This window comes from Oryctolagus cuniculus, chromosome 14 (assembly GCF_051225735.1).
Source record: "Oryctolagus cuniculus isolate XC-2025 breed Fujian yellow rabbit chromosome 14, ASM5122573v1, whole genome shotgun sequence".
In the NCBI taxonomy this organism is placed as follows: domain Eukaryota; kingdom Metazoa; phylum Chordata; class Mammalia; order Lagomorpha; family Leporidae; genus Oryctolagus; species Oryctolagus cuniculus.
The window spans coordinates 60,468,180-60,495,930 of NC_142880.1; the positions used below are offsets into that span (position 1 = coordinate 60,468,180).

Consider the following 27,751-nt stretch of genomic DNA (forward strand, 5'->3'; position numbering starts at 1 on the left):
GTTCAGAGAAGGGGAGAGCGATCCAGCTAATCACTCTCTGTTCAGTCCCTTAGGAAAATGTAACCGATTGATTCTGCTTGGAAGGGGCTTGGGTCAGTGACTTTTACTCACGCCCCACGACCACAAAGGACTTTGGAAGTCGCTCAGGAGGGAATGCGATCTGAGGTCGCATCCGTCCTAAACCCAGGGGTCTCGGCACAGGAGGTTTCCACTAACTTGAGGTTCATTCGACAAAGTAGATCTGCGGGGAAGGGTCCCACGGTCCGCAGAAAAGAAAAAGAAAAGCAAGTCACGGACGCCACGGTGGCGCCAGGCGCGCGGGCCCAGCCGGGCCGGGCGGGCCGGGCCACCTCCCGCAGGTCCTGGCCAGAGCGCGGGCCCGGGTCACCTGACTCGCGGAATTTGGGGCCGTGCGGGTGGAAGGGGAGGGGAATGGTTAGCACCTCCCTTCCCGCGCCCGCGGGATCCAGGTCGGCGGGGGCCGGCGCCTTGCGGCCACGTGGTCCTGCTGCCGCTGCCCCCGCCCCGCCCGCCCAGCCCGGGAGCCACGGCGCCCGCTGACCCCCGCAGCGGGGGAGGAGGAGGAGGGACCGAGTCGCAGGAAGCCGAGCAGGAAGCGAGCCCGGCGGCCGCGTTTTCCTGGGGAAGAGGCGGGCGGGGCGGCGCAGCCAGCGGAGCCCGGGCAGCCGGCGCGGCCGCCTTGATGGGGTGAGTGCGCTGCGCGGAGACTTGGGAGGCTCCCGGCGCGGATCCCGCGCTCCGTTCCCCGCCTTTGTGTCTGGGGCGCAGGCGGGAGAGGCGGCGAGGGCGCTGGGGACTGCGCGGGGACGCGCGGCTCGCAGGGCGGGAGCGAGGGTCCCGCCGCCACCCCGTGGTCCGAGAGGCAGGGAGGATGGCGAGGACCCGGAGAGAGGGGGAGACCCAGCCAAGTTCGGAGCCCCGGGTCCCCGCGACCTGCCGGCCGGCTGCGCAGGGCGTTGGGCAGGGGTCGCAGCCGAGAGTGTGCGGGTGAGAATGAATGGCCAGACCCCGGGAGGGCACTTCGTGCCGCTGGCCAGCCGCGCCCGTCCCACCTGCCTCCTCCGGCTCCGCCGCCCCTGTCCTTGCTTCTGGGCTCGACCCGCCTCCCGGCTGAACTTGGAGGAGCTGCGGAGGGCTGCCCGCGCCGGGGGCCCCCAAGTGGCTCCGGACACCCAGGGTCCGCTATTGTTCCTTTCCTGACTCCAGGGAGCCTTCCGGCTGGCCCGAGGACACGGGCGAGACCACCCGGGGCCTGCCAGTGCCCCCCTCTCCCGCCCTTCTGGTCTTTCCCCACCGCAGTGCCGAGAGCGCGGGGCGCACGGATGCTGGAGTTGGGGCAGACTCGGGGCCCGGGGACTTAGGAGGGAGCAGGCGGTGGGGCTGCGAGAGGGGCGCCCGCCGTCCGCCGCGATCCCGGGCCTGGAGGGTGGGTGGGTGGGTGGGGGGCGGGGGTCCTCCGCACGCGCTTTCGCTCGGCTGCGGGCTTGGGCAGTTTGTGAACGCGATTTAGTTTCTGTAGTTTGCGGGCTTCCTCTGCTTACCCCTTTGGCTTCGCATCCCCTTTTGTGCAGGGGGCCTCAGAGCCCGGAGAGGCACCAGATGGGGGGATTAGGGCAGACGGAGACAGCGCCCTGTGGGGGAGTCAGTAGCGACCCCTCGCCGCCCACTCCCTCCCACCTCCACCCGTGTCCTGGGCAGGGGCTGTGTGTCCAGGGTCCCTTTCATGTCCCAGGGAGCCCGGCTCAGCGCAGCTTGACTTCACTGACGATCGACTGGGGCGAATCTGCTGGCCAGGGACCCTCGGCGTCTTTTGCGTGCGGCTCCCTGGTGTCTTGGATGGGACTCCGTTTTCTTTGTGGGATGGGGGAAGAAAGCACTGCCAGTCTCCGGGGCGAGTGCGGTCAGGGCTGCAGGAGCCTGGCCGAGAGAGAGAAAAAGTTGGTTTTGTCAGTGAGTAGGACTAAGCGGAAGCTCTTTGAGCCAGGACAGTGTCGCCGAGGTTGGCCATCCCAGGGATGCTCAGTCCCCAGCACTCCACTGGGCATTTTATTCCTAATGGGCATTATCTGATGTTTTGTTTGGACCGACGCTTGAAAAGTGTGTGGCACCCCCCCCCCCCCCGCCCCACTCGTGCTGGGCTTGTAAAACAGTCAATATGATGAGAGGAAACCTGTCCGTTCTCATCATCCTAAACGATGCTTGAATAACATGGACTGGGAAAGACGCCCCATGCTGGGCTGTCACTGCTTATCTCTTTCGCTGAAATCTTCATGAACGAATTTAGTGCATCATTTATACTCCTAAGATTTGTTGGGTGATTTTTTTTTCAACCATGTTGAAAAATCTTACTCCTGGTTGTGATTTAATGAGAAGAGTTGGTGTTGAGGACTCCTCCCCTGCCACTGGGGGCGTGATCTAGCATCCTCACCGCTGTGTGCTCGACAATGAACTTCTGTTTCCAGACTGCTGCTTCTGAAAGCATCTTCCAGGCAGGGACACCTCCTGGCACTCAGGCTCTGGAGGGGACAAGACTGAGATCTGGAAGTTAAGGATTGACTGGGCCCTTCTTCCTTCTTTCTTGCTTCCTAAAATAAAGTATGACATATTTCTAAAAACAACAGCAAAAAAAAAAAAATACAGTAAGGAACCTATTGTTCTACTGTGTGGGTTTAAAAGTTTCTAATATTTTATAACCATATCCCTACATAAATAACTGTAAACATAACTGTAACTTAAATATTTTTTTCCATTCCTTCTCCTCTGCCTGCATTCTTGGGTGTGAAGTCAGTACTATATGTTGCCAAGCATGTATTCCTGTGTATCTCCAAAGATAGGATGGGAGTTGGCTGGCTTGCTCAATGGTTTACATCAATGCCATCCTTTTTTTTTTTAAGAAAGGCAGAGTTACAAAGAGAGAGAGAGAGATCTCTCCACTGGTTCACTCCCCACATGGCTGCAATGGCCAGAGCAGGAGCCGGGAGCTTCCTCCAGGTCTCCCACGCGGGTACAGGGGGCCAAAGCACTTGGGCCATCTTATACTGCTTTCCCAGGTCACAGCAGAGAGCTGGATCGGAAGTGGAGCAGCTGGGATTCGAATCCACGCCCATATGGGATGCCGGCATGGCAGGCGGCGGCTTTACCTGCTGCACCACGGCGCTGGTCCCAGCGGCATCATTCTTTACACACACAGCTTGTATGTTTAAACCCACATTGTCGAGGTACATGTAGTTCTTTATTCACTTTCATTGCTGCATAGAACTTCGGCGTGTGAATAAATTACAGGATACTCATTGCTTTGCAAAGAGAAAATTAGAGTTCTCAGTTGTTCGCTATGACAGGCACTTTTTCTGCTGTGGGACAATCTGTTTCTGCTTTTTCTCTCTCACAAAGACTGGTACAACAGAGACTCTTCTGCACAAGTTTCTCAGTTACACGACTGCATAGCCGGTTGCTAAGTAGTGAGGTCTGTGTAATGCTGCTTTTATTATTTCATTCATTCCCCAGCACATGTGCAGGCTGTCTGTCTGGTGTTCCATGACTGTCTATTCAAGAAAAAAGCAAAATCGATCAATCAGTTTTAAACTCTAAGAAGATTATATTAGTTGGCTATGTAATTTGTTGCTTGCTTGCTTTTTTTTTTTTTTTAAAGAAACAGTGTTCTTATTGTAAAGTTGAAGCCTAACAGAAAACTGTGTTGTTGAGCTTGGGTAGCTGGACTGAAATCTTTTCCTCCTAGTCACTGCCGTGTGACCTTGGATTACTCACTCCACCTCCTCTTCCTCATTTCTTCCTTGGTGAGATTAAGGACTCTGAGTAAGCATTTACAGAAGCGTGTTCCTGCTCTAGGCATTTGTGAAAATGAATCTGTCAGTGATAATTTCGCTCCTAGTGGTCACCACTTAAACTGGAAGTTGAAGGCATTTAATGAACACATTGGCTTCCTCCTCATTCCTGGTTCGGATTTCTGCCTCCGAGCCCTTGGCACCTGCTGTCCCCATCGCCTGGAGGGCTCTTCCCCTACCTGGCTATATCCTGAACTCCTGGGTGTTGACTCAGATGCCACCCTTATTCTCATGTGCCCTGCGGCCTCTTCCCTACCGCCTTGCACTATGGCACCCATGCTTCTTGGCCTGCTGTGTGTTTTAGTTGGTATTAGTATTGTCTTTCTGCCCTAGAATATCATCTACATGAATCAAAGGCTTTACCCTCTTGTGCACTGCTGTGTCCCCAGTTTTTGGAACAATATTGCCCGGAGTAGGCCCTGAAATGTTTGATGAATGCGCAAGTAGAGTGGTGTTGCTGCTGATTTTCTATCTGGAATTCCCTTTTAGCGCATAGTAGGTATCCTAAATGGTGCTGGTTGTTCCCGACTGTAATTGAGTTCTCCAGACGACATATTTACAGGTTGCGTCAGGATAGAAATACATACGTCTTACAGAGAAACCATTCTATTTAAATATGTGTGATTTTTTTCCTATAAAGCACTTGTGTCTGTAGACTTTTTTTCACACAACATATTGCCTAAAGCTGGAGTCAGAGGAGCTCAGAGCTAAGACGATGCTCATAACCACACCCGCTGTTCTGGTCTTGATAACCTAGTTTCCTGGGTTACGTGTGGGAGGATGCATAACTAGGGGGTGTCTACCCTCCACTCCATTGGGCCTCTCTACAGACAGCCCAGCAGCCTCTGCCAGCCACGCCGACCGCACTCTGAACTTCTTCACACAGAAAAGTGAATTTTTCTCAGCTGTTGCAGAGGGTATGCTTGTCCTTGCCTTGACTTTGTATGTTTGTGAGGTATTTCTTTTTGGGGGGAGGGAGGATGGGGTGGTTTTCATGATGAAGGGAAAATTATGACCCCAATCTGAAGATTCTAGGTAGTATGGTACCTAGAATGCTCTAAGAACTGTCACATAAAGTCCTTAATCCATGGTGCAGAAAACATTCATTATAGTACAGTCCATCATTTTGCTAGAAGCCAAATGAATTTTCTCGACCTTGCATGATGAATATAGAAGTTGACAAAGCCAAACTAAATATATCAAAGGCCTTTTGGGTATATTATAAGTAGATGTTACAGAGAGGAGTCTAACCTTTTCTCTTTTTTTTTGTAGCAGTTAGCTGTGTAAGAATATGATACAAACAGTATACTTAAGAAATATCAGAGCCAGCGCCGTGGCTCAATAGGCTAATCCTCCACCTTGCGGCACCGGCACACAGGGTTCTAATCCCGGTTGGGGCGCCGGATTCTGTCCCGGTTGCCCCTCTTCCAGGCCAGCTCTCTGCTATGGCCCGGGAGTGCAGTGGAGGATGGCCCAAGTGCTTGGGCCCTGCACCCGCATGGGAGACCAGGATAAGCACCTGGCTCCTGGCTTGGGATCAGCATGATGTGCCAGCCGCGGCGGCCATTGGAGGGTGAACCAATGGCAAAGGAAGACCTTTCTCTCTGTCTCTCTCACTGTCCACTCTGCCTGTCAAAAAAAAAAAAAAATCAGTAGAGTATTTAAACATAACCATTTTGTTTTCTCTAATAAAATATTGAAAGAAATGAGTATATTATGGATTGAGGTATGGTCAGTCAACTTTCAAGCTGGAAACTCTAAGCATAAAATTATATGATTATTATTAACATGATGCATGATTTGAAGACAGTTCTGCATGGTTTATAGCTGCCCATCAGCAACTACAACTCCAGATGGTTCATCAAATGCCAATCTCCCAGCTCCAGCCATCTACAGTGAACAAAAAAGTGATTTTTTTTCCCAAAATTGATTTATTTATTTGAAAGTCAGAGTTACAGAGAGGGAGAGATCCTCCATCCACTGGTTGATTCCCCAAATGACTGCAGTGATCCGGGCTAGGCCACGCTAAAGCCAGAAGCCTGGAACTCCATTCAGGTCAGCCATGTGGATGGCAGAGGCCCAGGCACTTGGGCCATCTTCTGCCCTCCTAGGTGCACGAGCAGGGAACTGATCAGAAGAACAGCCAAGACAGCAACTGGCTGCCATGTGGGATGCCAGGCTGTAGGCAGTAGCATAAACCACTGTGCCACAATGCCAGCCTTGACCAGTGTTCTTTAACTTCAGCCTCGGCGATGGATATCACTAGTTTTAGTCAGTATTTTAAAAAGTAACTTCACTGGCTTACCCGTGCGTTTTAAAACAGAACATTTTATTGAAAGAAGCATACGTCGCTCTTCAAGGTCTTCTGTGTGTCTGGAAGAGTGATACTTAGTATGTACCTGATGGTCATTGAACTGCACATCCTCCCAGAGGTCTTAGTCCCTCAAGCTGACCATCAGATGCACAGCCCTCCTAGTCTAGAGGAGAAGTTAGTAACGGCAAGGTGTAGAAATGCATGGACTCATCAGCAGAAGGCAAACTGAAGTTCAGAAGATGGGAGAAAAATCACCTTTCCTCCCTGTCCCCTTGTTGGTGGAAGCTGGTGCAGTCTCGTGCCCAGGTGGGGCTTCGTGTTGAGTCTGGCCGCATCTAACCCTGGGTGTGGTCTGGTCCAGTCTTTGTGGCGTCTACTGAAATTACAGTGTCTTGTCATGTCACGTGACCACTGGTCACCCCGAGGCAAGGAGAAACCTCTGGGAGTTCTGCATTAGTTCACCCCTGCCCCGAGATAAACAGAATCCAGTTCTGAGAGGTTGGTTATAGTTCAACAAGACTACTGTGGAGTGAAGAAATACACTGACTCATTCCTTAGTTTTTTTCTTAAACTGACATCAAGTGAACTTCAGAATTTATCATCAAGTAACCCAATGTAAGCAACTCACTGCCTACTCTGTCAGTTTTCCTCACAATCATCTACTGTTATATTTGTTACCTTTTGGCAATTTGACTTTTTTCTTTTTTGTTGTTTTTTTAATGTCTTCCCTCTGTTGGTTCACTCCCCAAATGGCCGCAATGGCTGGAGCTGAGCCAGTCCGAAGCTAGGAGCCAGAAGCTTCTTCTGGGACTCCCATGTGGGTGCAGGGGCCCAGGGACTTGGGCCATCTTCTAATGCTTTCCCAGACACATTAGCAGGGAGCTGGGTCAGAAGTAGAACAACCAGGACTTGAACCGGTTCACATTTGGGATGCTGGCGCTGCACCCTGGCTTTCAACTCCCTATCCACGGTGCCGGCCTCCTTGACTGTTTTTGATTCCTGTTAGATACAAGCAAATTAAAAAAAAAAAAAGAAAATCACAGACAATTTAAGAATTATTTATTTGAAAGGCAGAGTTACAGAGAGGCAGAGAGAGAGAAAGAGAGGTCTTCCATCTGCTGGTTCACTCCACAAGTGGCCACAACAGCCAGAGCTGGGTTGATCCGAAGCTAGGAGCCTGGAGCTTCTTCCAGGTCTCCCACAGGAGTGCAGGGGCCCAAGGACTTGGACTGTCTTCTGCTGCTTTCCCAGGCCACAGCAGAGAGCTGAATCGGAAGTGGAGCAACCGAGACTTGAACCGGCGCCTTATTTGGGATGCCAGCAGCGCAGAAAATGGCTTTACCCACTATTCACAGTGCTAGCCTCATTTTTTTCCCTTATGATTTCTAGATGAATTCAGTTTGCTTGCCCTAGAATGTTTTTTAGAGAGCTAAATATCATTAACACCAGAAGCAGCATAGACCGCTTTTCACTTTCATTACATCTGTCCAGTTGCTTTTGCTGGCTTGTAGCAACTGAGTTGCTGTTGGTGGCATCTCAGCCAGAAAGACGACTCTGGCAGATTGAGCTGGTGGGTAATAAAAAGCCTGAGAAGTTCCCTTTTGCATGAGGGTGGCACAGAGTTAAATGGTTTTCCTCCTAGAAGAATCCATTTTGCAAACCAAGGAAGACCATTGAGCAATTATTCTTAAATATTAAGTCATAGTTTTACAAATGTGAAAGTTTTGGACTATTTTTCCTCAGAAGTTTACCTATATACAGTGATGCAAAGTTTGCTTGTACACAATGATACTCTATTTTTGGATTCATAATTTCAGTTTCAAGAACTTCCCACTCTTCAGGTCATCCATGAACCTCTCTGGAGAAGTCAGGTTAGGAAGCTAAGAGCTGTTGAATATGCCTAGAAAACCTTGTTGCATTTACTCAGTTTACCTTTAACAGCCGTCTCTCAGGGTCAAGAGTAAAATTATGAAGGATCTATGAGTATTTTCTGCCAAGTGCCACTACCCCCCTTTCCAGGGTAGTCATATATGAGTGAAAAGAAATAATTGTGGGTTTTAAATTTGCATTTATTTCAAACAGGGAGGAGAGAGAGGAGAGAGATATGATCTTGCTGGTGTGCTCTCCAAATGCCCACTGGGGCTGAAGCCAGGAGCCCAAAAGTCAATTTGGGTCTCCTGGTGGGTGGCAGGGACCTAAATACTTGAGCCATCACCTGTTGCTTTCAACGGTGTGCACTAGCAGAAAGCTAGACTGAGAAGCAGAGCCAGGACTCAAACCCAGGCACACCCATATAGGATGTGGACCGTCACGGGTGGCATCCTGTGTCCCAAATGCTCGACCCCCCGTTTGTGGGGTCTATACATTTATTTGGAACACTAGTCACTGGCTTCTCTGCTGACTAATCCACATACGATTGATGCTGTTTGATTTCTGTTGGATGCAGAAGATGCTGTGTAGATGCAGTAAGAAGTAGCTCTGTAGTGTGACTGTTTTAGAGACCTGAAGAGTCTAAGGATGGACCTCCAGTTTCTCACCCTCAGGATGTTGCTGGATTCAGAGTGGGACAGGCACTGCCCTCCTGCTCTCCAGGGGCAGCCATGTCCTGGCTTTGTTGTCGTGGGAGAGAAGTCAGATAGCCCGGGGCCCCACCTGACAGCACTGCTGGGCTCACAGGGCTCAGCCCAGCTTGGGAACTACCCCCAAATCACCCTCTGTGTTGCCCTCCTTGTCTTTGTCTTCCGGTCTGATGGAGCTGTCTAGCTGGAGACCCGAGGAAGGCAGGGCCACATCTCCTTGTTGGGGAGCTGAGCCGCAGCTAGAATCCTATTCTTCAAGAGGAAAACATCCTGCTGTGGTTAGCAGCGGGCACCCGGGGAGAGGACTGGCCACTGTCAGTCACACTCAGAACTGCTGTTGGTGTGTCCACCTTGGGTGACGTCCTCAAGCCACGGTAGTTATGGGCAGAAAGGGATGCGCCGTGCCCGGATCAGAAGGCCCAAGAAGTTCCGTCCACAAGTCACTTTCACTGCCCTGGGCCCTTGGCCCAGTGGCCTCACTCACTCTGATTTCCCGTGAGCAGAACGTGAAGATCCCCGGCTGAGCGGCCAGCCCTGCGCTTTGACCAGGTTAAGACTTGTTTGGAATGTGCTGTAGCACAAGCTGGATTATTAGTAGTTGGGAGGGGCTGGTGGTGGAGGACTCATTTTACAAACAAGGTTGAGGCCCAGAGAAGTGAAAATGACCTCTTGGAAAATGACAGGCACAGCTAGACATGACCTTAGTTCTGGCTACTCAGGGTGTTGGACTAATAAATGTGCGGCTCTGTTTCTGTTGAGTCCAATTCATAGCTAATTGTAACTGTCACAAAAGAAGAAGGGTTGTAGACATGGACAGTTCACGTTGAAGAACAGGGTGAAAACTGGGATCACAGGTGAGTCAGGGCACTGAGCAGAGGCCTCAAAGTCAGAAACGATACAGAGTCCAGGCCCTTCCTCTGCTGAGTGAGAACGCATAAACAAATCTATTTGTCAAGCTTTGTCAATGAGTTACTGGACTCTGTGGTAAGTCTCCTAATGTGACAAGATTGCTCAAGTAATTTGAACGTCTCCTCCCTTGAAAGTTGACACTTGGGTGATTGAGCACTTTGCAAAAAAATGGAGGGAGGACTAGCCTGTGTTGCTGCAAGGTGCATGGTGGCCTCTTGCGGCCACCCGCAGAATGTAGAAACTTGGGAGTCAAAAGGCTCACGGACAATGGCTTGTATTTTCTTTAAGAAAGGAAGCCACAAGCAAAATATTAGCCTCTGGGAGCAGGCATTTAGCTTCACTGTTAAGATGCCTGCATCCCATGTCAGAGTGCCTGGTTCGATTCCTGGCTGTGACTCCTCACTCTTCTTCCTGCTAAGGCAGGCAGGCCCTGGGAGGCAGCGGTGACGAGCCAAGTAGTTGGGCTCCTGCCACCCACGTGGCAGACTCAGATTGCATTTCTGGCTCCTGTTTCGGGCATTCGGGATGTGAATCAATGGATGGGACTTCTGTCTTGTCTGTTGCCCAAATAAATACAATTTATAGAGGCCAGCCACAAACACATCTGGCCCAGGCAGGATTCAGTGTCATCTATTTTCCACGTCAGGAGGTGGGAACGCCATGCAAGGTGCCGGTTCTTCCCATTCTCTCTCCGAGCACTTCGTGTTGCAGGTCCCGTGCATGTTCATTATAGGTAGAAGTTGATTAGAATGCTCTCAAAACCTTCTCGGGTCTTTAAAGAAAACAGAACCCTCAGATTTTCTTTTGGACTGATAACAGTTTTCTTTTGAGAAAAATATTTCATGTTTCTGTCCTATGAGCTTTTTCAGAATTGGAGAACTTTAAAATGGAGGCTTGGAGATTCTAATCAATATCAGTGCATCTATGGAGGTTTCCCTGGGGTTTTTGGTTTTGTTTTACTATGGAAAATGCCTTTCCACCACCAATCTTCTGTATGCATCCTAGGTGATTAGATTCTTTGTGCTTTACAGCTGTATAGGATGTTGCATGTGCTGTTTGTTTACTTTTCTGTTACTCTTTTAGAGTCTCTGAAAGCCAACGAGACAGAAATAGAGTGCGGCGACTTCCCCAAATCACACCTATTCCCAGGCCTGTCTCTGGCCAGTCTGTTTGGCTGTGTTACTGTTTGTGCGGTATTCAGCAACAAGCTTGCTTTCTTCCTCTCCTTTGAAACAACCCCTGATTATTGTAAGTGCATACCGCTTGGAACAAAGGGCATTTGATGCTCACTACATTGGAAGTAGGTGTTTATATCCACTGTGGCAAAAGCAACAGAAGGAGCCACTCACCCTATCCTGGTGCCATCTGCTCGGGCCTGAGATGGCGGCACGCCGGGCTGTGGGTGCTTTTGTGTGTGGCTTCCAGAACAAATACAGCCCCACACTGCAGCCTCTTGTCTTATTGGGTGATGTTTTCAAGATTCCACTTTTATTCCAATAGGTGCTTTTCAGTCCTGAAGAATTGCAGTATTTCATTTACAGTTTTTAAGTTTTTTTTTTTTTTTTCATTTTATTTGAAAGGCAGAGAGAGGGAGAGAGAGAGAGAGAAAGAAGGAAGATCTTCCATCTCCTGGTTCGTTCTTCAAATGCCCATAATAGCTAGGACTTGACCAGGTGGGAACTACAGCCGTGGACTCCACATGGGTGGCAAGGACCCAAAACTTAAGCCATCATCTGCTGCCTCTCAGAGACTATTAGCAGGAACTGGACCAGAAGTGGGGAAGCTGGAACTTGAACCAGGCGCTCTGATATGGGATGCACGTGTTCCAAGCAGCAACCTAACTGCTGTGCCACACATTCTCCCTGCAGTATTTCATTTAAAATAAAAAAAAAAAAAAATGGAGAGTCAGAGAGAAAGAAATACCACCTGCTGCATACCTGCTGTGACTGGAGCAGGGATGGGGCTGGAGCTAGGAGCCAGGAGAGCAGTGTAGGTCTCCTGTACAGGTAGTAGGAACCCAGTTACTCCATCACTGCTGCCCACTGTGCACTGGCAGCAAGCAGGAGACAGGAGCCAGCGCTGGAAACTCCACTGTGGGCTGTAGACATCCTCACCACCAGGCTAAATGACCAATCCCATGGATTTCTCCTTGAGTGGGGCAGTGGGATGGGAGTGAGGCCACCAGCCAGAGGGCTGCCTCCTGCCGTTGGATCTGTTCGGACTTCCCAAGGGAAGCTCTGCATGACCTCACAGCAGTTCTGAGGGCTGTTTTACCTCTCAAGGCTGTTGATTTTTTTTTTTTTTTTGACAGGCAGAGTGGACAGTGAGAGAAAGGCAGAGAGAAAGGTCTTCCTTTGCCATTGGTTCACCCTCCAATGGCCGCCGCGGCCGGCGCGCTGCGGCCGACGCGCCGCGCTGATCCGATGGCAGGAGCCAGGAGCCAGGTGCTTTTCCTGGTCTCCCATGGGTGCAGGGCCCAAGCACCTGGACCATCCTCCTCTGCACTCCCTGGCCACAGCAGAGAGCTGGCCTGGAAGAGGGGCAACCGGGACAGAATCCGGCACCCCAACCGGGACTAGAACCCGGTGTGCCGGCGCCGCTAGGCGGAGGATTAGCCTAGTGAGCCGCGGCGCCGGTCGGCTATTGATCTTAAGTACTGAAAAGTTTAGTCTGTTGGCTTGACTATTTTTCCCCCCCAGTGTTGTGTCCAGGATTTGGAAACTGAACTTCAGTTTAGCCATCTATGATCTGTGCTACTTTGGCTAACTAAACTTTCTATGCTATGATCTCCTAATCAGGAAGCTGCAAGTAATAGTAGTAGCATCTAATTCCAAAGTGGTTGTGAGCATTAAATGAGGCAATACTCATTTAAAAATGAATAAACTGTTGTGATATAAAATAAAAACTTGCAAGGTAGTCATTTAAGTGAATGATAGCTGTTGTGGCTATTATGATCATTGCTGATGCCATCATGTTCTGTGTCAACCTACCTTTAAAGAACTATAGATATAGATATATTGGCTAACATTATTATTTAAATTCTTATTTATTTTCATCTACTTGAAAGGCAGACACACACACACACACACTCACTCACATACACACATACACATATACCCTGAAATACACGGAACGAGGGGTGAGACTTCTTGAGATCTCTCCCATCTCTTGGTTCATTCCCCAAATGCCTGCAACAGCCAGGATCCTGGAACTCCATCCACGTCACTGGAAGCAAAGTAGCCCACATGCGCCAGCATTCCAGGTGGTGGCTTGATGTGCTGTGTCACAGTGCCTGCTTCATGGCCAAAATTATTACTCCTGTCATTATAATCTATAGCAAAAAGAAATTGGTCCATATGTTGTTGTGGCACATGCATTGTGCGTCTTCTCTGGAGTTCCAGTTTCTCTGTATTGTGCTTTCCTGTTAGTCCTATTTTTAGATCATCATTATAACGTGGACAGTGCAAAGACAGTTCCTTTATTAGTGACCGTTCTTATTCCAGATAATATTAACATGTTCCTCGGCTTCAGTAGAGAATTTATCTTGTTTCAACCATAATTCACGAAGACAGCAGTAAAATCTTGGTTGTGTTGAAGATGATGGTACTTACATGAAGCAGTGGTGAAGTTCAGTTCTCTATCAAATTCATTGTCCAGCTGTTGATATAGAAAAAATATAGACATGTTTTCTGATAGTCTACAACAGGATAATAGAGTTAGAATAGACTGGGTGTTCAGTTTTGTTTGTTTCTTTAATTTGGAGGGAAAGAGTGAGAAGCAAATTCCCATTCACTGGCTTATTCCCCAAACGGCCACAATGGCCAGGCTGGGCCAGGGCCAAAGACGAGAGCTGGGAACTCAGTCCTGGTCTCCCATATCAGCAACAAGAGCCCAGCCACTTGAGCCATCACCTGCTGCTCCCAGGATCTGAATTAGCAGGAAGCTGGAATTAGGAGCTTTGTAGGGTGGGACGTGGGCCAAATGCCCATCCCTGTTCTACAATCTTAAATTGTTGATGAATTATTCCTTCTCCATGTGGCACAGTGAAGCTTTTAAATGACATTTTTTAGAAAACATTTATTTAAATGATAGAGTTACAGAGAGAGGGGGAGAAATGTCTTCCATCTGATGGTTCACATCCCAAACTCCATCAGCTGGTTCACTCCCAGCTGCAATGGCCGGAGCTGGGCCAGTCTGAAACCAGGAGCTCCACAGTGCCAGCCCCTAAATGATAATTTATAATCATTGCTTTATCACTAACTTTCAGTATTTATTAAATCTGAATTTTGATCTTAAGACAGTTAAGTCAATGTCAAAACTGGTGGCATATACATTTTCTGTCTGCCTTATTAGTAAGATGCGATTATCAAGTCTTTGAAGGGAAAATCTAAATAACACAGATACAAGGCAGGGGCCAGTGTTGTGGTGTACTGGGTAAAGCCGCCGCCTGCAGTGCCAGCATCCCACATGGGTGCCGGTTCGTGTCCCAGCTGCTCCACTTCTGATCCAGCTCTCTGCTGTGGCCTGGGAAAGCAGAAGACAGCCCAAGTCCGTGGGCCCTTGCACCAGTGTGGGAGACCCAGAAGAAGCTTTTGGCTCCTGGCTTTGGATCAGTGCAGCTCTGGCCATTGTGGCCATCTGGGGAGTGAACCAGCGGATGGAAGACCCCTCTCGCGCGCGCGCTCTCTCTGCCTCCTCTTCTCTCTGTATAACTGACTTTCAAGTAAATAAATAAATCTTTAATAAAAAAAAACTACAAAGCAGCCACAAATACAAGCCAGATAGTATTATAAAAATTGAGAATTACCTAATAAATTAATTTCACCCATTTCTTTTAAAATTAACAATACATTTAATTTTACTTGGTATATCTAAAATATTTCTAATACGTAATGGCTATAAAATTTACCAATGATACATTAGTCTTTGAATTCATTATGTATTTTTAAAAATTTTTAGAAGTTTGAAAGAGTTAGAGAGGGAGCAGCGACAGAGAATCTTCCATTTGCTGGTTCACTCCCCAAACGGCTGCAACACCTGTGGGGCAGGGGGCAAGGCTGAAGCCAGGAGTTTCCTGTGTAGGTGCAGGGACCAAAGCACTTGGGCCATTTTTTGCTGGTTTTCCTATAGCAGGGAGCTGGATGGGAAGTGCAGCAGCCAGGACTCAGACTGGCACCCCCATGGGATGCTGGGCATTGCAGGCAGTGGCTGTCCCTAGTATGGCACAATGCTGGCCCCCATATGTGTTTCCCATGTACAGTGCACATCAGTGTGTCCTAGTCGCATTTCCCATGCTCAGTAGCCACACGTGGCTAATGGCCGCACTAGTGGAAAGCTCCAGTCTAAGTCCTGGGTTTGCTCATTTGTCCTACAAACCCCATGCCACCTCACACCTAGAATGCTCTCAAACATTTAATTAAGCTTGTGAGAGTCTGCCCTCAGCTTTAAACATTTCTGTAGGGAAGTGTAATGTCCTATGACAAACTAATGTTACCCGGTAAAGTGGACATTGGACTTTTTGCTTTACAGACCTGTATCTCGGCTTTGGTGCCAGTGTGTTAATCGATGTGGACTCTTTTCTCACAGTAAGGCGGGTTTCATAGACGAGTTGTGTATGATCCTGTGCACCTGGCCCACGCTCAGTGTTCAATGCATGTGACGTGAGCAAGACATGATAGGTGTCTCATCTTTACTCTTGAGGAGCCATGGTATTTTTACTCTGCAAATCCTCTTGCCATGGGGGGCGAGGTGTGTGGAGCAAGAGGGGAGCATACTCCCTCTTCATTACTGTTGGAAGCGTACCCTTCCTTCATGGTAGTGCTGTTTGTCATGCCTAGCCACAGAAAGTGACTGAAATCAAAAGGTAGACGGTCCGGGGTTTGACTCAGTTAAGGGAGTTTGTTTTTCACTGGGCAAGTAGCCTAGATCCCCCCCCCCCCCCCATGGCAGCCATGGAACAGCCTCAGCTTCTAATGGAAAAAGACCTGAAAGACTTTTCCATCTCACTACCAGGGTGGTAGTGTGGCTGGCAGGGCCTCTGGGGAGTGGTGCTGTGATGTCGGAGCCACTGTGTAAAGCTTGCCTTCCAGGCCTCTTATTTCGAATCAATTAGGGTGAGGGATGCACATTTGCATATTAATAATCTTCACTATTCATGGATTAACCACTCAGAGGATTTGTCATTGGCCCCTGAGGCTTCCTGGCCCTGCTGAGCCCCAAACCTGTACCCCTCCCCCTCCTCAGGGCAGCCTCACCATTATCTGTTCCTTGTTTCCTGCCTTGTTTCCTGCCTTTGTCACTCCGAGGAGCTAAGTCTGGAAAGCAGAGGGGATGGGATCCATCCCTTGCACAGTCTGGCATCCCAGCCCATTTCTGGGACCCACGACTGATTTCTCTCAGACCAGGCCATCACGGTGGCTTTGCATTTCAGGAAGGTTTTATTGTTTTAAATGTTTCTTATCAGTTGATTGATTTATCATCTATGAGAGTGAGTGAGTTCCCATTTGCTGATTCAATCGCCAAATGTCCACAGTGACCAGAGCTGGGCCATATCCAAGCCAAGAACTTACTCAGTCCAGGTCTCCTGTGTGGGTGGCAGGAACCTATCTGGTTGAGCCATCACCTACTGCCTTCCCAGTGTCCACATTAGCAGGAAGCTGGAGTCGGGATGTGGAGCTGAGCATTGGATAGATGCACTCTGATATGGGACATGGACACCCTAACCTATAGCTAGGCCAAGTGCTAACCCCCTTTTTTTTTTTATGATTTATTATTTGAGAGGCAGAGTTACAGAGAGGCAGAGGCGGGACGGAGAAGGGGGTCTTCCATCTGCCAGTTCACTCCCCAAATGGCCGCAGTGGCTGGAGCTGGGCTGATCTGAAGCCAGGAGCCAGGAGCTTCCAGTTCTCCCAGGCAGGTGCAGACGCCCAAGGACTTGGGCCATCTTCCACTGCTTTCCCAGGCCACAGCAGAGAGCTGGATTGGAGGTGGAGCAGCTGGGATCTGAACCTGCGTCCATATGGGATGCCAGCACTGCAGGCAGCTGCTTTACCCATTATTCCACAGCACTGGCCGCTTCATGAGGATTTTAAGACCATCTAGTGCAACTCATTTCCAGTTGATTGTGGTGGTTTCACTGAAGGAGAGCCAAAGAACAGTGCTAAATGTCAGAACAGAAATAGCCTAGAAGACTGGAACTTAGATTCACAGCCTCTGCCAGAGGTGCAGTAATGGATGGAGTACTTCGAAGGTGGGTGTGAGGGGGTGGGGTGGAACAGATCAGGGAACAGGTAATAGCCACACACCTGAGTGATAAACATGCCCCTCACCCCTGCAGTATGTAGGTTCACAGGGGTCATAGTCACCCAAATTGTATTTATTATGTTTATACCAGGGTCTACAAACCACCCATGGAAAATGAATCAAAACAGTGCATGGATTTCAAAAAAATATTTTGCACCAAATCATATTCATCTTTTAATTCCATTTCCACAGACTTTTTATGAAGTACCCTTGTTTGCCCAGGGACTGCATATTTCCCTTCTGCAGGTTTAGAAAGTAAATTTAGCTACTGGCTTCAGAAATGGGCAGAACAGACAGGAATTCAAGCTGCCACTGTGCTGCTGGGATTTTCACACTTCTTCTGGGTCTACGGAGTTGACAGCCCGACTGAGTAGCTGAGAAGGCACCAAAGTATTTGTCAGTACAAGTGACAGAAACCCAGCTTGATCTCGCTTAGACTAGAAGGGAAGTCTCCTGGCTATTTGTACATTCTGTGCTAGAATGGTGTGGCTGAAGCAGGACCTCAGAGATCCCTGGCACCAGAGCTCTCCCCTACCCTGCCCCCCCATCCCACCTCCTTTTATTAAAGACCCCTTGTTTGACTCTTTTTATTCATTCATTATTTTTTAAAAGATTTATTTATTTACTTATTTATTTGAAAGGCAAAGTTAGAGATGGAGAGACAGGCAGAGAGAGAGAGATTCTTTGTGCTGGTTCATTCTCCAAATGACTACAAACAGCTCCCTCCTCCACCACCCTCCCCCCCCCCCCATTGCTTTCCAAAGTGCACTAGCAGGGAGCTGCGTCAAAAGTAGAGCCAGGGCCGGCGCCACGGCTCAGTAGGCTAATCCTCTGCCTGTGGTGCTGGCACCCTAGGTTCTAGTCCCAGGGTGCAGGATTCTGTCCAGTTGCTCCTCTTCCATTCCAGCTCTTTGCTATGGCCAAGGAGTGCAGTGGAGGATGGCCCAACTCCTTGGGCCCTGCACCTGCATGGGAGACCAGGAGAAACACCTGGCTGCCGGCTACAGATCAGCGTGGTGTGCTGGCCACAGCGGCCATTGAGGGGTGAACCAATGGAAAAAGGAAGACCTTTGTCTCTCTTTCTCACTGCCCACTCTGCCTGTCAAAAGAAAAAAAAATAAAAAATAAAAAAGTAGAGCCAGCCAGGACATGAACCGGCACCCAAATGGGATGCTGGTGTCACAGTGGCAGCTTAACCTACGCCTACACAATGCCAGGCCCTCAAGCCCGCTTTCCACATACCGTTGGAACTGGGTCTCCAGTACCTGCCACGCCTACATTTTTCAGCTTCTTCAAAGAGATGAAGATCTCCTCTCCCTGCTTCCCTCCTCCAACTCCAGAAATCCCTATGGGCTTCTCTGATAGCCCTGATAAGGGCACATCCCATCTCCAGGGGGAGCAGCCACGGCCACAAGGAGCTGTGTGGGAATGGCAGAGAGGGAGGGTGGAGAGAGCGGCTGGGCCTGCTGAGCAGGTGCATTGTAGATGCACTCCAGCAGTGCTGCTGCAGGGGCCCGGGAGGCTGTCTTCCCCTGAGCAAGCACCTCTCAGCTGGACTGGCGGTGAAGAGCACGCTTACCTGAACGTGCAGCGCTCCTGTGAAGGCCCCGCTGCATAGCTGGGGCAGCAGAAGTCATTTCTGAACCCTTCATCCACTCCCCGACTCCTGTTCCTAGGGCACCCGAGTCCACAGAAGCCCTTTTACTACCTCATTTACGTGTCCCCTGTTCTGACAGGTGTTTAAGACCCTGGATGACTGGGTAAGGAGATTCAACACCCAGACAGTGGCAATGACATGGTTGTCCCCATTTTGAAACTAAGAGAACCTGTGAAATTCACAGTAAGCCAGCTTTGGACAAGTAAATATCTCTGGAGTAAAACAAACAGGAACTGAATATGACCATGGTTGGAGCCTGTCTTCTCTAAAGACGTTTTCCGTAACTCAGCGCTGCGTGTGGAATGCCTTTTCACTTTTAGCATTTGATCATTTTAAAAACAACTTCTGAGATGGTGTTTACATCCTGTAAATGTGTAAATTCACCAGTTTTAGTATACAATCCGTGATTTTTAGGAAATTGACAGAGTTGTGCATTCTCATTCAGAGCATTCCCTGTGTCCAAAAGGATCAGTCATGCCCACTTGCTGCCACTCTGTTACTGTTCCCAGCCCCCGACAGCCACGGGTCCCCTCTGTGTCTGTGTGGCATAGACTTGGAATCCTAGTGTGGTCCTTTGGTCTGTCATCAAGGATGATGTTTCTGGGCTTCATGCATGCATTTTCCTTTCCGTTGCTGGATGGTAAAAATGCCTCCGATTATCTCATTGACAGAACTTTCAGTTTTACTGTTTTGCGATTGTGAATATTTAAACATTCATATTCAAGTTTTTGTATGGAAGTATGTTTTCATTTCTCTTTTCCTGGTATATAGGAGGGGGATTGCTGGGTTATATGGTTAATTATATTTAACTTTTTAATAAAATGCCATGCTCTTTTGAGAACGGCTATATCATTTTTACCTGTAATGTTTGATGATATATATTTTATTAAATAAATTGTTCAAAGACTTATTTAATTGAAAGAGTTACAGAGAGGCAGAGGCAGAGAGAGAGACAGAGACAGATTTTCCATCTGCTGGTTCACTCCCCAAATGACTGCAATGGCCAGAGCTGGGCCCATTTGAAGCCAGGAGCTTCTTCCGGGTCTCCCATGTGGGTTCAGGGGCCCAAGGACTTGGGCCATCCTCTACCGCTTTCCCAGGCCATAGCAGAAAGCTGGATCAGAAGTGGAGCAGCTGGGTCTTGATCCAGCACCCATATGGGATGCCGACACTGCAGGTGCTGGCTTTACTCACTACACCACAGTGCTGGTCCTGATGATATAGGTATATTTTTAAAATTTCAAAGCAGAGAAATCTCCCATTTGCTGGTTTACTTCCCAAACACAACAGTTGGGCTGATCCCAGCAGAAGCTAGGAGCTGGGAACTCAATCCAGGTCTCCTACACAGTAGCAGGGAACTAATTACCTGGGCTGTCAGTGCTGCTCTCCAGAGTGTACATTAGCAGAAAGGGGAGCTGGGACAGCCCCAGGCGCTCTGATGTGACGTGTAGGAGTCCCAAGTAGCATCATGAGTTCTGTGCCAAAGCCCACCCCTGCACCTATAGATTGTTGAGTGCCTATAGATGTGAAGGTGGGTGAAACTCCAGGAACAATGGTTAGAGTGAGGAACTCAGGAGCTTACCCATTCATAGGCACATAAGCTTTGCCATTGAGACTGGGTGCTTGAGAGGTGCAGGGCAGTTTCTCTCTCTCCCTTTCTCTCTCCCTCTCTTGTTCTCTCCCCTCTCTCAAGATTGATCGATTGAAATTCTGCATTACTTCCACCTGCTGGTTCACTCCCCTAGACAGCTGCAACAGCCAGGGCTGGGCCAGGCCGAAGACAGGAGCTTCATCTGGATCTCCCATGTGGGTGGCAGGGGCCCAAACACTCGGGCCATCTTCAGCTGCTTTCCCAGGCCATTAGGGAGCCAGATCAGAAGAGGGGCATCTGGAACAGGAACCGACACTGACATGGGATGCTAGCATTGCAGGCAGTGGTGTTAGCGGTTATGCCACAACACTGGCCCCAGTTTTTAAGAGGTGAACACAGTAGTGCACTTGCAAGGTGCTATTGAAATGAACGTCAAAGCATACCAAACAGAATAGCAGGGACATTTTAGAGATCATCTTAAAAGTAACCTCAGCATAAGGAATAACAATCTTGTGGAGTTTCTTATGCAGAATGACTTTTGTATTCCAGAGATAGCTTGCTTTGATTAAGCCTGTGCTTTGGGTGGAGTTAGGGCAGGAGGCGACCCTGGGACTTGCCTTTGGTGGGCTCACCGGAGCACCTGAGTAGCTTTGACAGATCAGGTAGTAGTGTCATCAGACCCTCGGCCCAACCGCCTCTGTGCTGCTGCCCCTGGCTGAGTCGTGGGCCAAGATCAGTCCTGGTTCGTGGCAGGTTTAAGCCTCAAAGAGGAATGATATATTTGGTTCTGAAGAGAAATATCATCCCTTGGATTGGGGCAAGTTGTGACTATCAGGAAATTAATGTTCAAGAGAATTTTACCACGTGATCAGTATGATGCAATATCCAACTGACCTTTATGGTTTAAAAAGAATGTGGTTAGTTGATTTTCTTTGAGAAAAAAGTGAACTATTAGAGTTTAAGAAAGGGTTCATTGGTAAATTCAAACTATTGCTATGCACTTCCACCCCCACCCTGCTGTTTCTCTATCATCAGGACAATCTTTTTACAACCCTGTGCCTGAGTTAATCACAGAAGAGGTAATCTGTGTGAACACACCCAGCCCGTGATGAGTGCCCAGAAAGGTTGTTAGCTTGCTCATTCATTCCTCAGCTCTCATTCACATGAGTCTGGTTTGCCAAATATGACTGATCAGATGAAGTCCTAAAGAAGCATTGTTTTGTTTCCCACTGCCCAGATGTAATTGAGTTAGTATGTCCTTTGGTTCTGAATGAAGTCTGACTTTTCTCTTTATTCTTAGATTTTAAAAAGGTCTGCAGTCAATTTCGACTGCTAAATAACTCACAGTTCAGAACTTCGAATTCCAGTTTCAGATGATGACCAAAGTTGAAGTTTGTTTAAAGGTCAATACCGCCTCAGTCTCTCTCCTTGCCTGCTTGACCCTTCTGCCCTGCTTCCTCCACCCTCCCCCTGGACATCCAAGGTAGACCTGGGGGCAGGATAGCAGAGGATGAGGGTACTAGGGACAAGCAAGTTCTTACTTGACTGGTACTGTAGCAAGGTTGTGCTGTGTTTCCCGAGCCCGATGGGTCTTCTGGCCTGATTCTTTCTCTTGGATGCTTTCCGGGAGTATTATCGGGAGTATTATTTCTGGGAGTACTATGAGCTATCTGTATATGAGTATTATGAATATATTTGGGAGTATTATGAGCTGTGTCCCCTCAAAATTCATCTGCCCATGTCCTAACCTCTGATGCTTCAAGATGTGACTGGGTTTGCAGCTAGGGCCTTTAAAGAGGCAGTTAAGATCAAACAAGGTCATATGGGTAACCCCTACACCAGTATGACTGGTGTTATCCTAAGAGATGAGGACATGGACACACACCAAGGGGAGACCACGTGGAAACAAAGGGGGAGCTTGGCTCATTTGCAAACTGAGGACAGAGACCTTAGAAAGAAACCAATCTTAAAAAAAAGGAAGGAAAGAAGGGAGGGAGGGAAGGAGGGAAGGAGGGAAGGAGGGAAACAAGGACACCAGTTCTGGTGATAACTTGATCTTGGATTTCAGCCTCCAGAACTGTGAGAAAGAAGTGTGTTGCAGAGGCCTCCTTGTCTGTGGTAGCTTGTTGTGGCATCCTCCTGATGCCTCCCTCGGGCTCCAGTGCTGTACCAACACCAGGGACCTCACTCCTGGGACTCCCCATGATGAAGGTGATACACTCACCCTTGTTTGTTGTTTCTCCAACGGGAATAGGTTTCTCTGCTCTCCTCGTGCTTCTAATCTGTCCTACCCTGCAGGATCCAAGACCACTTGCCACCCTGTGTCGTGAGTTGTCTACGTCTGGTCTAGGCACAAGTAAACTCCAGCACTTGGGTTCATCTCCACACAGCAGCATGGAGCAGTTTCTCTCGTCCACCTTAGGTTTCCCAGGTGGATCAGACACCTATCTAATCCTTCCTAATGGTCTTGTAAGCCTCTCTCATGAGATTGACTAGGTGTGGTGGGATTCATTGCATAATTCTCCCCGAAGAAAAGTTCTTCCCCAATCTGTGTGCACTCTGATCCTTTTAGACTGTAGATGTGATTAACAGGTTGCTTCAAGAATCCTGTTACCAGTTTTCAACTGAATCCTTTGAAACTTGTGTGCTTGGCCACTTGGCTTTGGAATGAAGTGATTGTTGCATCTTTGTGCTTCTGATTTTAACACTTAGTGCCCAGCCATTCTTATCACTGACTCATTCTGTAGTAGGGCGCTTTAGCTCAGTGTTGACTATGAAGACTGAGGTCAGCGGTGGAATCTTGGCCCCATCTAGGATGAACTTTCTTTGTTGAGGAGCTTCCAGACCAGAAGGAACAGCGTCTCATGTGCAGTAACAACAGGCATGTTGTTTTGCAAGGAATTTGGGGCTTACCCGACAGCTCCCTCCAGAGTTGGGCTGTTGGAATCTGTCCTAGGGCCGGTGCCATGGCTTACTTGGCTAATCCTCGGCTAATCCTCCGCCTGCGGCCCGGGATCTAGTCCCGGTTGCTCCTCTTCCAGTCTGGCTCTCTGCTGTGACTCAGGAAGGCAGTGGAGGATGGCCCATGGGAGATCAGGAGGAAGCACCTGGCTCCTGGCTTCGGATCGGTGCAGTGCCGGCCGTAGTGGCCATTTGGGGGGTGAACCAACGGAAGGAAGACCTTTCTCTCTGTCTGTCTCTCTCACTGTCTAACTATGCCTGTCAAAAAAAAAATGTCCTAAAAACTTGCGTCCAGAGGCCTAGGATGATCTAGAGAACTCTTTGAAGTCTGTCATTCCATTATTCAAAATGATGGGGTCCTTTGGCAAGGCTTCACGTGTGGTTAGGAAGAGCTGTGTGAAGAGAGTATGGCAGTGGGAGGGAAATGGGCAGGCAGGAACGAAAAATGTAGACCAACCTGTTAGGAAGTTTACAGGCCAAATGGACTTTTTAAAAAGAAGTTAGTGCGGGGCTGGCACTGTGGCGTAGCAGGTAAAGCTGCCGCCTGCAGCGCCGGCATCCAGTTTGAGACCCAGCTGCTCCACTTACAATCCAGCTCTCTGCTCTGGCCTGGGAAAGCAGTAGAAGATGGCCCAAGTCCTTGGATCCCTGTTCCCACATAGGAGACCCAGAAGAGGCTCCTGGCTCTGGATCTGCCCAGCTCCAGCCGTTGCAGCCATTTGGGAAGTGAACCAGCAGATGGAGGACCTCTGTATCCCTGTCCCTCTCCCTTCCCCTCCCTCTCCTTTCAAATAAGTAAATCTTAAAGAAGTTTTTGCTTTCAAATGTGCATGGTGGGGGCCAGTGTTGTGCCGTAACAGGTTAAGCTGCCACCTGAATTGCTGGCATCAGATATGGGCAGCAGTTTGAGTCCGAGCTGTTCCACTTCCAATCCAGCTCCCTGCTAATGTGCCTGGGAAAGCCATGGAAGGTGACTCAATTGCTGAGACCCCTGCACCCACATGGGAGACAAGGATGAAGTTCCTGGCTTTTGGCTTCAGTCTCCTGGCTGTTGTAGCCACTTGGGTAATGAACCAATGGATGGAATCTCCCTCTCCCTCTCCCCTTTCCCCTCTCCCTCCCTCTCTAACTCTGCCTTTCAAATAAAATAAGTCTTTAAAAAATAATAAAATATGGCTGATGAAACCTGATGGTTGTACTGTGTCTACACAATTCCCAGTGAAGCTCTCTTAGCCTACTTAGTGCACTTGGGCTGGAGACAGCCTTGCTGCATTTAAGGGTAAGGTCTTAAGGTGCCTAATCCCCTCTCTGTCCTGCTTGTTCATCCATGACATGTGTGGATTATATGCCGATGGCCAGGGCCTGAGTACTGGAAGCAAGTGCATATCCTGCCCTGGTCTGAGATGTAAAATTTCAGATTTAATGAAAACGAGTAACAGGACTCTTGAAATCCTCACTCTTATCTGAGGTCAGATTGGGGTAAGATCTTTTTCTGGACAGAACTATGCAATGATTCCCATCACACCTACTCAGCCTCATGAGAGAAACTCATAAAACTGCTTGGAGAGATTGGACCCGAGTCTGACCTTTGGCAGACAGTTGTCTGGCCCTCGCCTGGAAAATAAAAAAAGGAGTGCCCCATCTTGTGGGAGAGGTGGGTGAGATACCCTCTCCTCAGCTTGCCCAAATTCTGTTTCTTCTAAGGCTAGTTACTACTTTGCTTTTATTACAAAGATTTCTCTTGATTTTTCCAGTCAAAGGCTTCCATTCTTTGAATTCCTACAGTGTTCAACACCTTATCATAATTTTTTCTGAATCATCCTGCTTTGCACCCTGGTCAGTTTTGAGTCATCCACAGCACAGTTCCTATAAATGAAATGTCCACATAGGTGATTTGAAGGACGAACCTGTGGTAGATGGAGTACATCAGGAAGCGGGAGCAGTATCCATTGGGCTCTGCTTCCCATTTTATGCCTGTGATTCCAGAAGCCGTGACAACCCACGGCACCGTTGTGCAGGAGAGACAGAGACTTGAAGTGGCTTCTACCTGCCAGGAGGTGCTGTGTTGTTAGGGACGTAGTTCTTGACAGTTAGTCTGGGGAGAATGTGTGTGTGTTGCTAGATTGAGAGACTTGAATGTTTATTCAGCTTTTGGTTAAGTTTTCCCCTGTGCTGCACTGACATTATTCTTGGAGGAAACAACTAAGACCGTGAAGGGAGGCCAGGTGGATGCTGATTAGGAGAAAAGGATTATCCTTACACCTGTTTGGCACTTTTCAATGATGGGAGAGAAAACTCCCCAAACCTGTCTGGGTGTGCACGTTAGTGTGTCCCTGTATTTCATGATGGAAGCATTTAGCTCGAGAACATTGTTATTTACTTCTCTAATTCTGGAGCAATTTAGAGGAAATTATTTTAAACCATTGCCTTTGAAACTTGAGGTATGGTTTTGTGGATGCTCTTGCATTCTTGCAATTTAGGGAAAAGGTGTAGGTGGGTACAGCTACCGTCTGCCTGTGAGTTAATGTTGTTCCTTAATGGCCTTGGGAACCAGCTAATTGCTTTCCTGGAATTAGAGCATAGAGCACTCCCGTCGCACACTGCTTTCTTCATTTCCGATCCTGTGAAAGATTCTAACACAGTTAAGGCTCAGAAATGTTGATCATACTTACTTGCTTAGTGTTTCTAGCACCGTGGTGCAGTAGGTTAATCCTCTGCCTGTGGTGCCATCCCATATGGGCGCTGGATTCTGTCCCAGCTGCTCCTCTTCCAGTCCAGCTGTCTGCTGTGGCCTGGGAAATCAGTAGAGGATGGCCCAGGTCCTTGGGCTCCTGCACCAACATGGGAGACTGGACAGAGGCTCCTGGCTTCGGATCTACACTGCACCGGCCGTTGCAGCAGCCATCTGGGGAGTGAACCAATGAGGGAACACCTCTCTCACTGTAACTCTACCTCTCAAAACTAAATAAAATCTTAAAAAGGTGGGAAGGAGGAACCCTTCTTTCTAACCACTTCACATCAGTGATGGTTGTGGTGGAGAAATAGCCAAATATAGAAACTGCATTTTAGCAGTTTAAGGGCATTTCTTCTTAACCTTTGTTCCTTTGAAGTTTGTATAAAATGAGTTTTGAGGTTTCTAGCCTAGAATTTTCCTAACTCTCAGAGCTGGATAAAGTGGAGCTAGGGAAGTTTTTTAAACTCGATGGCTTTGTTGAGCTCTGAGTTGCACACCCTTCCTCCCCTAAGGAGGACAGCTGCATGGTTTAGTGTGCTCACAGACTGCGCACCCATCAGTGGTAGACCATTTTCACCACCCCCAAAGGAAACCCTTTCTGCATTGTTATTTTTCTGATGTTTCAGAAAGTCTAATTTTTAGCTTGTGAAAAAGCTCTATAAGCTAATACCAAAGGTTTCTTTGATTGAGGTGAGAATTAGGTGAGGGTATCTCATAAAAAGCAGTGATGGAGAGTTGCATTATTTAAAGAGAAAATGAATTAATAAAAGTCTTGTGTTTTGCATCTGCTCTTCCCAGTGAGAGCACAGGCATGCCTGTCTACAGTGCCTTGTCATCTTGATGGCTGTCATGTAGAATGATTGGCAGCTAGTGATGGATGCTACATTTCTGTTACTTGCTTTGAAATTTTTTAAAATTTTTTTATCTGAGAGGCAGAGTTACAGAGAGACCTTCCATCCTGTGGTTTGCTCCTCAAATGGCTGCAATGCCCGGAGCTGGGCGGATTTGAAGCCAGAAGTCAGGAGCTTCTTGGGGGTCTCCCATGTGGGTGCAGGGGCCCAACCACTTGGGCCATCTTCTGCTGCTTCTCCAGCTGATTAACAGGGAGCTAGAATGGAAGTGGAGCAGCTGGAACTTTGAACCGGCACCCACATAAGGATGCTGGCACCACAGGCCTAGGCTACTAAGCCACAGTGCCAGCCCCACTTATTTATTTTTTTTTTTTTTGACAGGCAGAGTGGACAGTGAGAGAGAGAGAGACAGAGAGAAAGGTCTTCCTTTTGCCGTTGGTTCACCCTCCAATGGCCGCTGCGGCCGGCGCGCTGCGGCCGGTGCACCGCGCTGATCCGATGGCAGGAGCCAGGTGCTTCTCCTGGTCTCCCATGGGGTGCAGGGCCCAAGCACCTGGGCCATCCTCCACTGCACTCCCTGGCCACAGCAGAGGGCTGGCCTGGAAGAGGGGCAACCGGGACAGAATCCGGCGCCCCGACCGGGACTAGAACCCGGTGTGCCGGCGCCGCTAGGCGGAGGATTAGCCTAGTGAGCCGCGGCGCCGGCCAGCCCCACTTATTCTGAATTGAGCAGGTAGTAAATTAGTTTCTGCCCATTGAATAGGTATGCTTTATATTGCCAAAATGGTAGAACTCGGTTCAGATAACTTTTTCCATCCATGCGTGATCCCTTTTTGTACACACCCAAATCAGGCTGCCCTACCACCAGTTCAGCTTTACTGCAAATGTTTTGAAATGAGCCTTCTGACTAAGTGGCTTTCTAAGGGATGCCATTAGTGTAGCCTCACTACACTGACGGAGACCACTTTACCCAGCATAGGCTGTAGCACA

General features: G+C 48.7%; 1 protein-coding gene across 4 annotated transcripts in view; it reads left to right on the forward strand.

Moving 5' to 3' along the window:
- Positions 1-499: 499 nt before the first annotated feature.
- Positions 500-27,751, forward strand: part of RAI14 (retinoic acid induced 14) — a 171,588-nt gene continuing 144,336 nt past the window's right edge. For 3 of the 4 annotated variants that reach the window (XM_051853524.3, XM_070056630.2, XM_070056632.2), the window contains exon 1: positions 509-708. The gene's annotated coding sequence lies outside the window, so the exon portion shown is untranslated. Of the gene's footprint in view, positions 709-27,751 lie in introns of all 4 variants that reach the window. The other variant, XM_070056633.2, reaches the window with a different exon arrangement.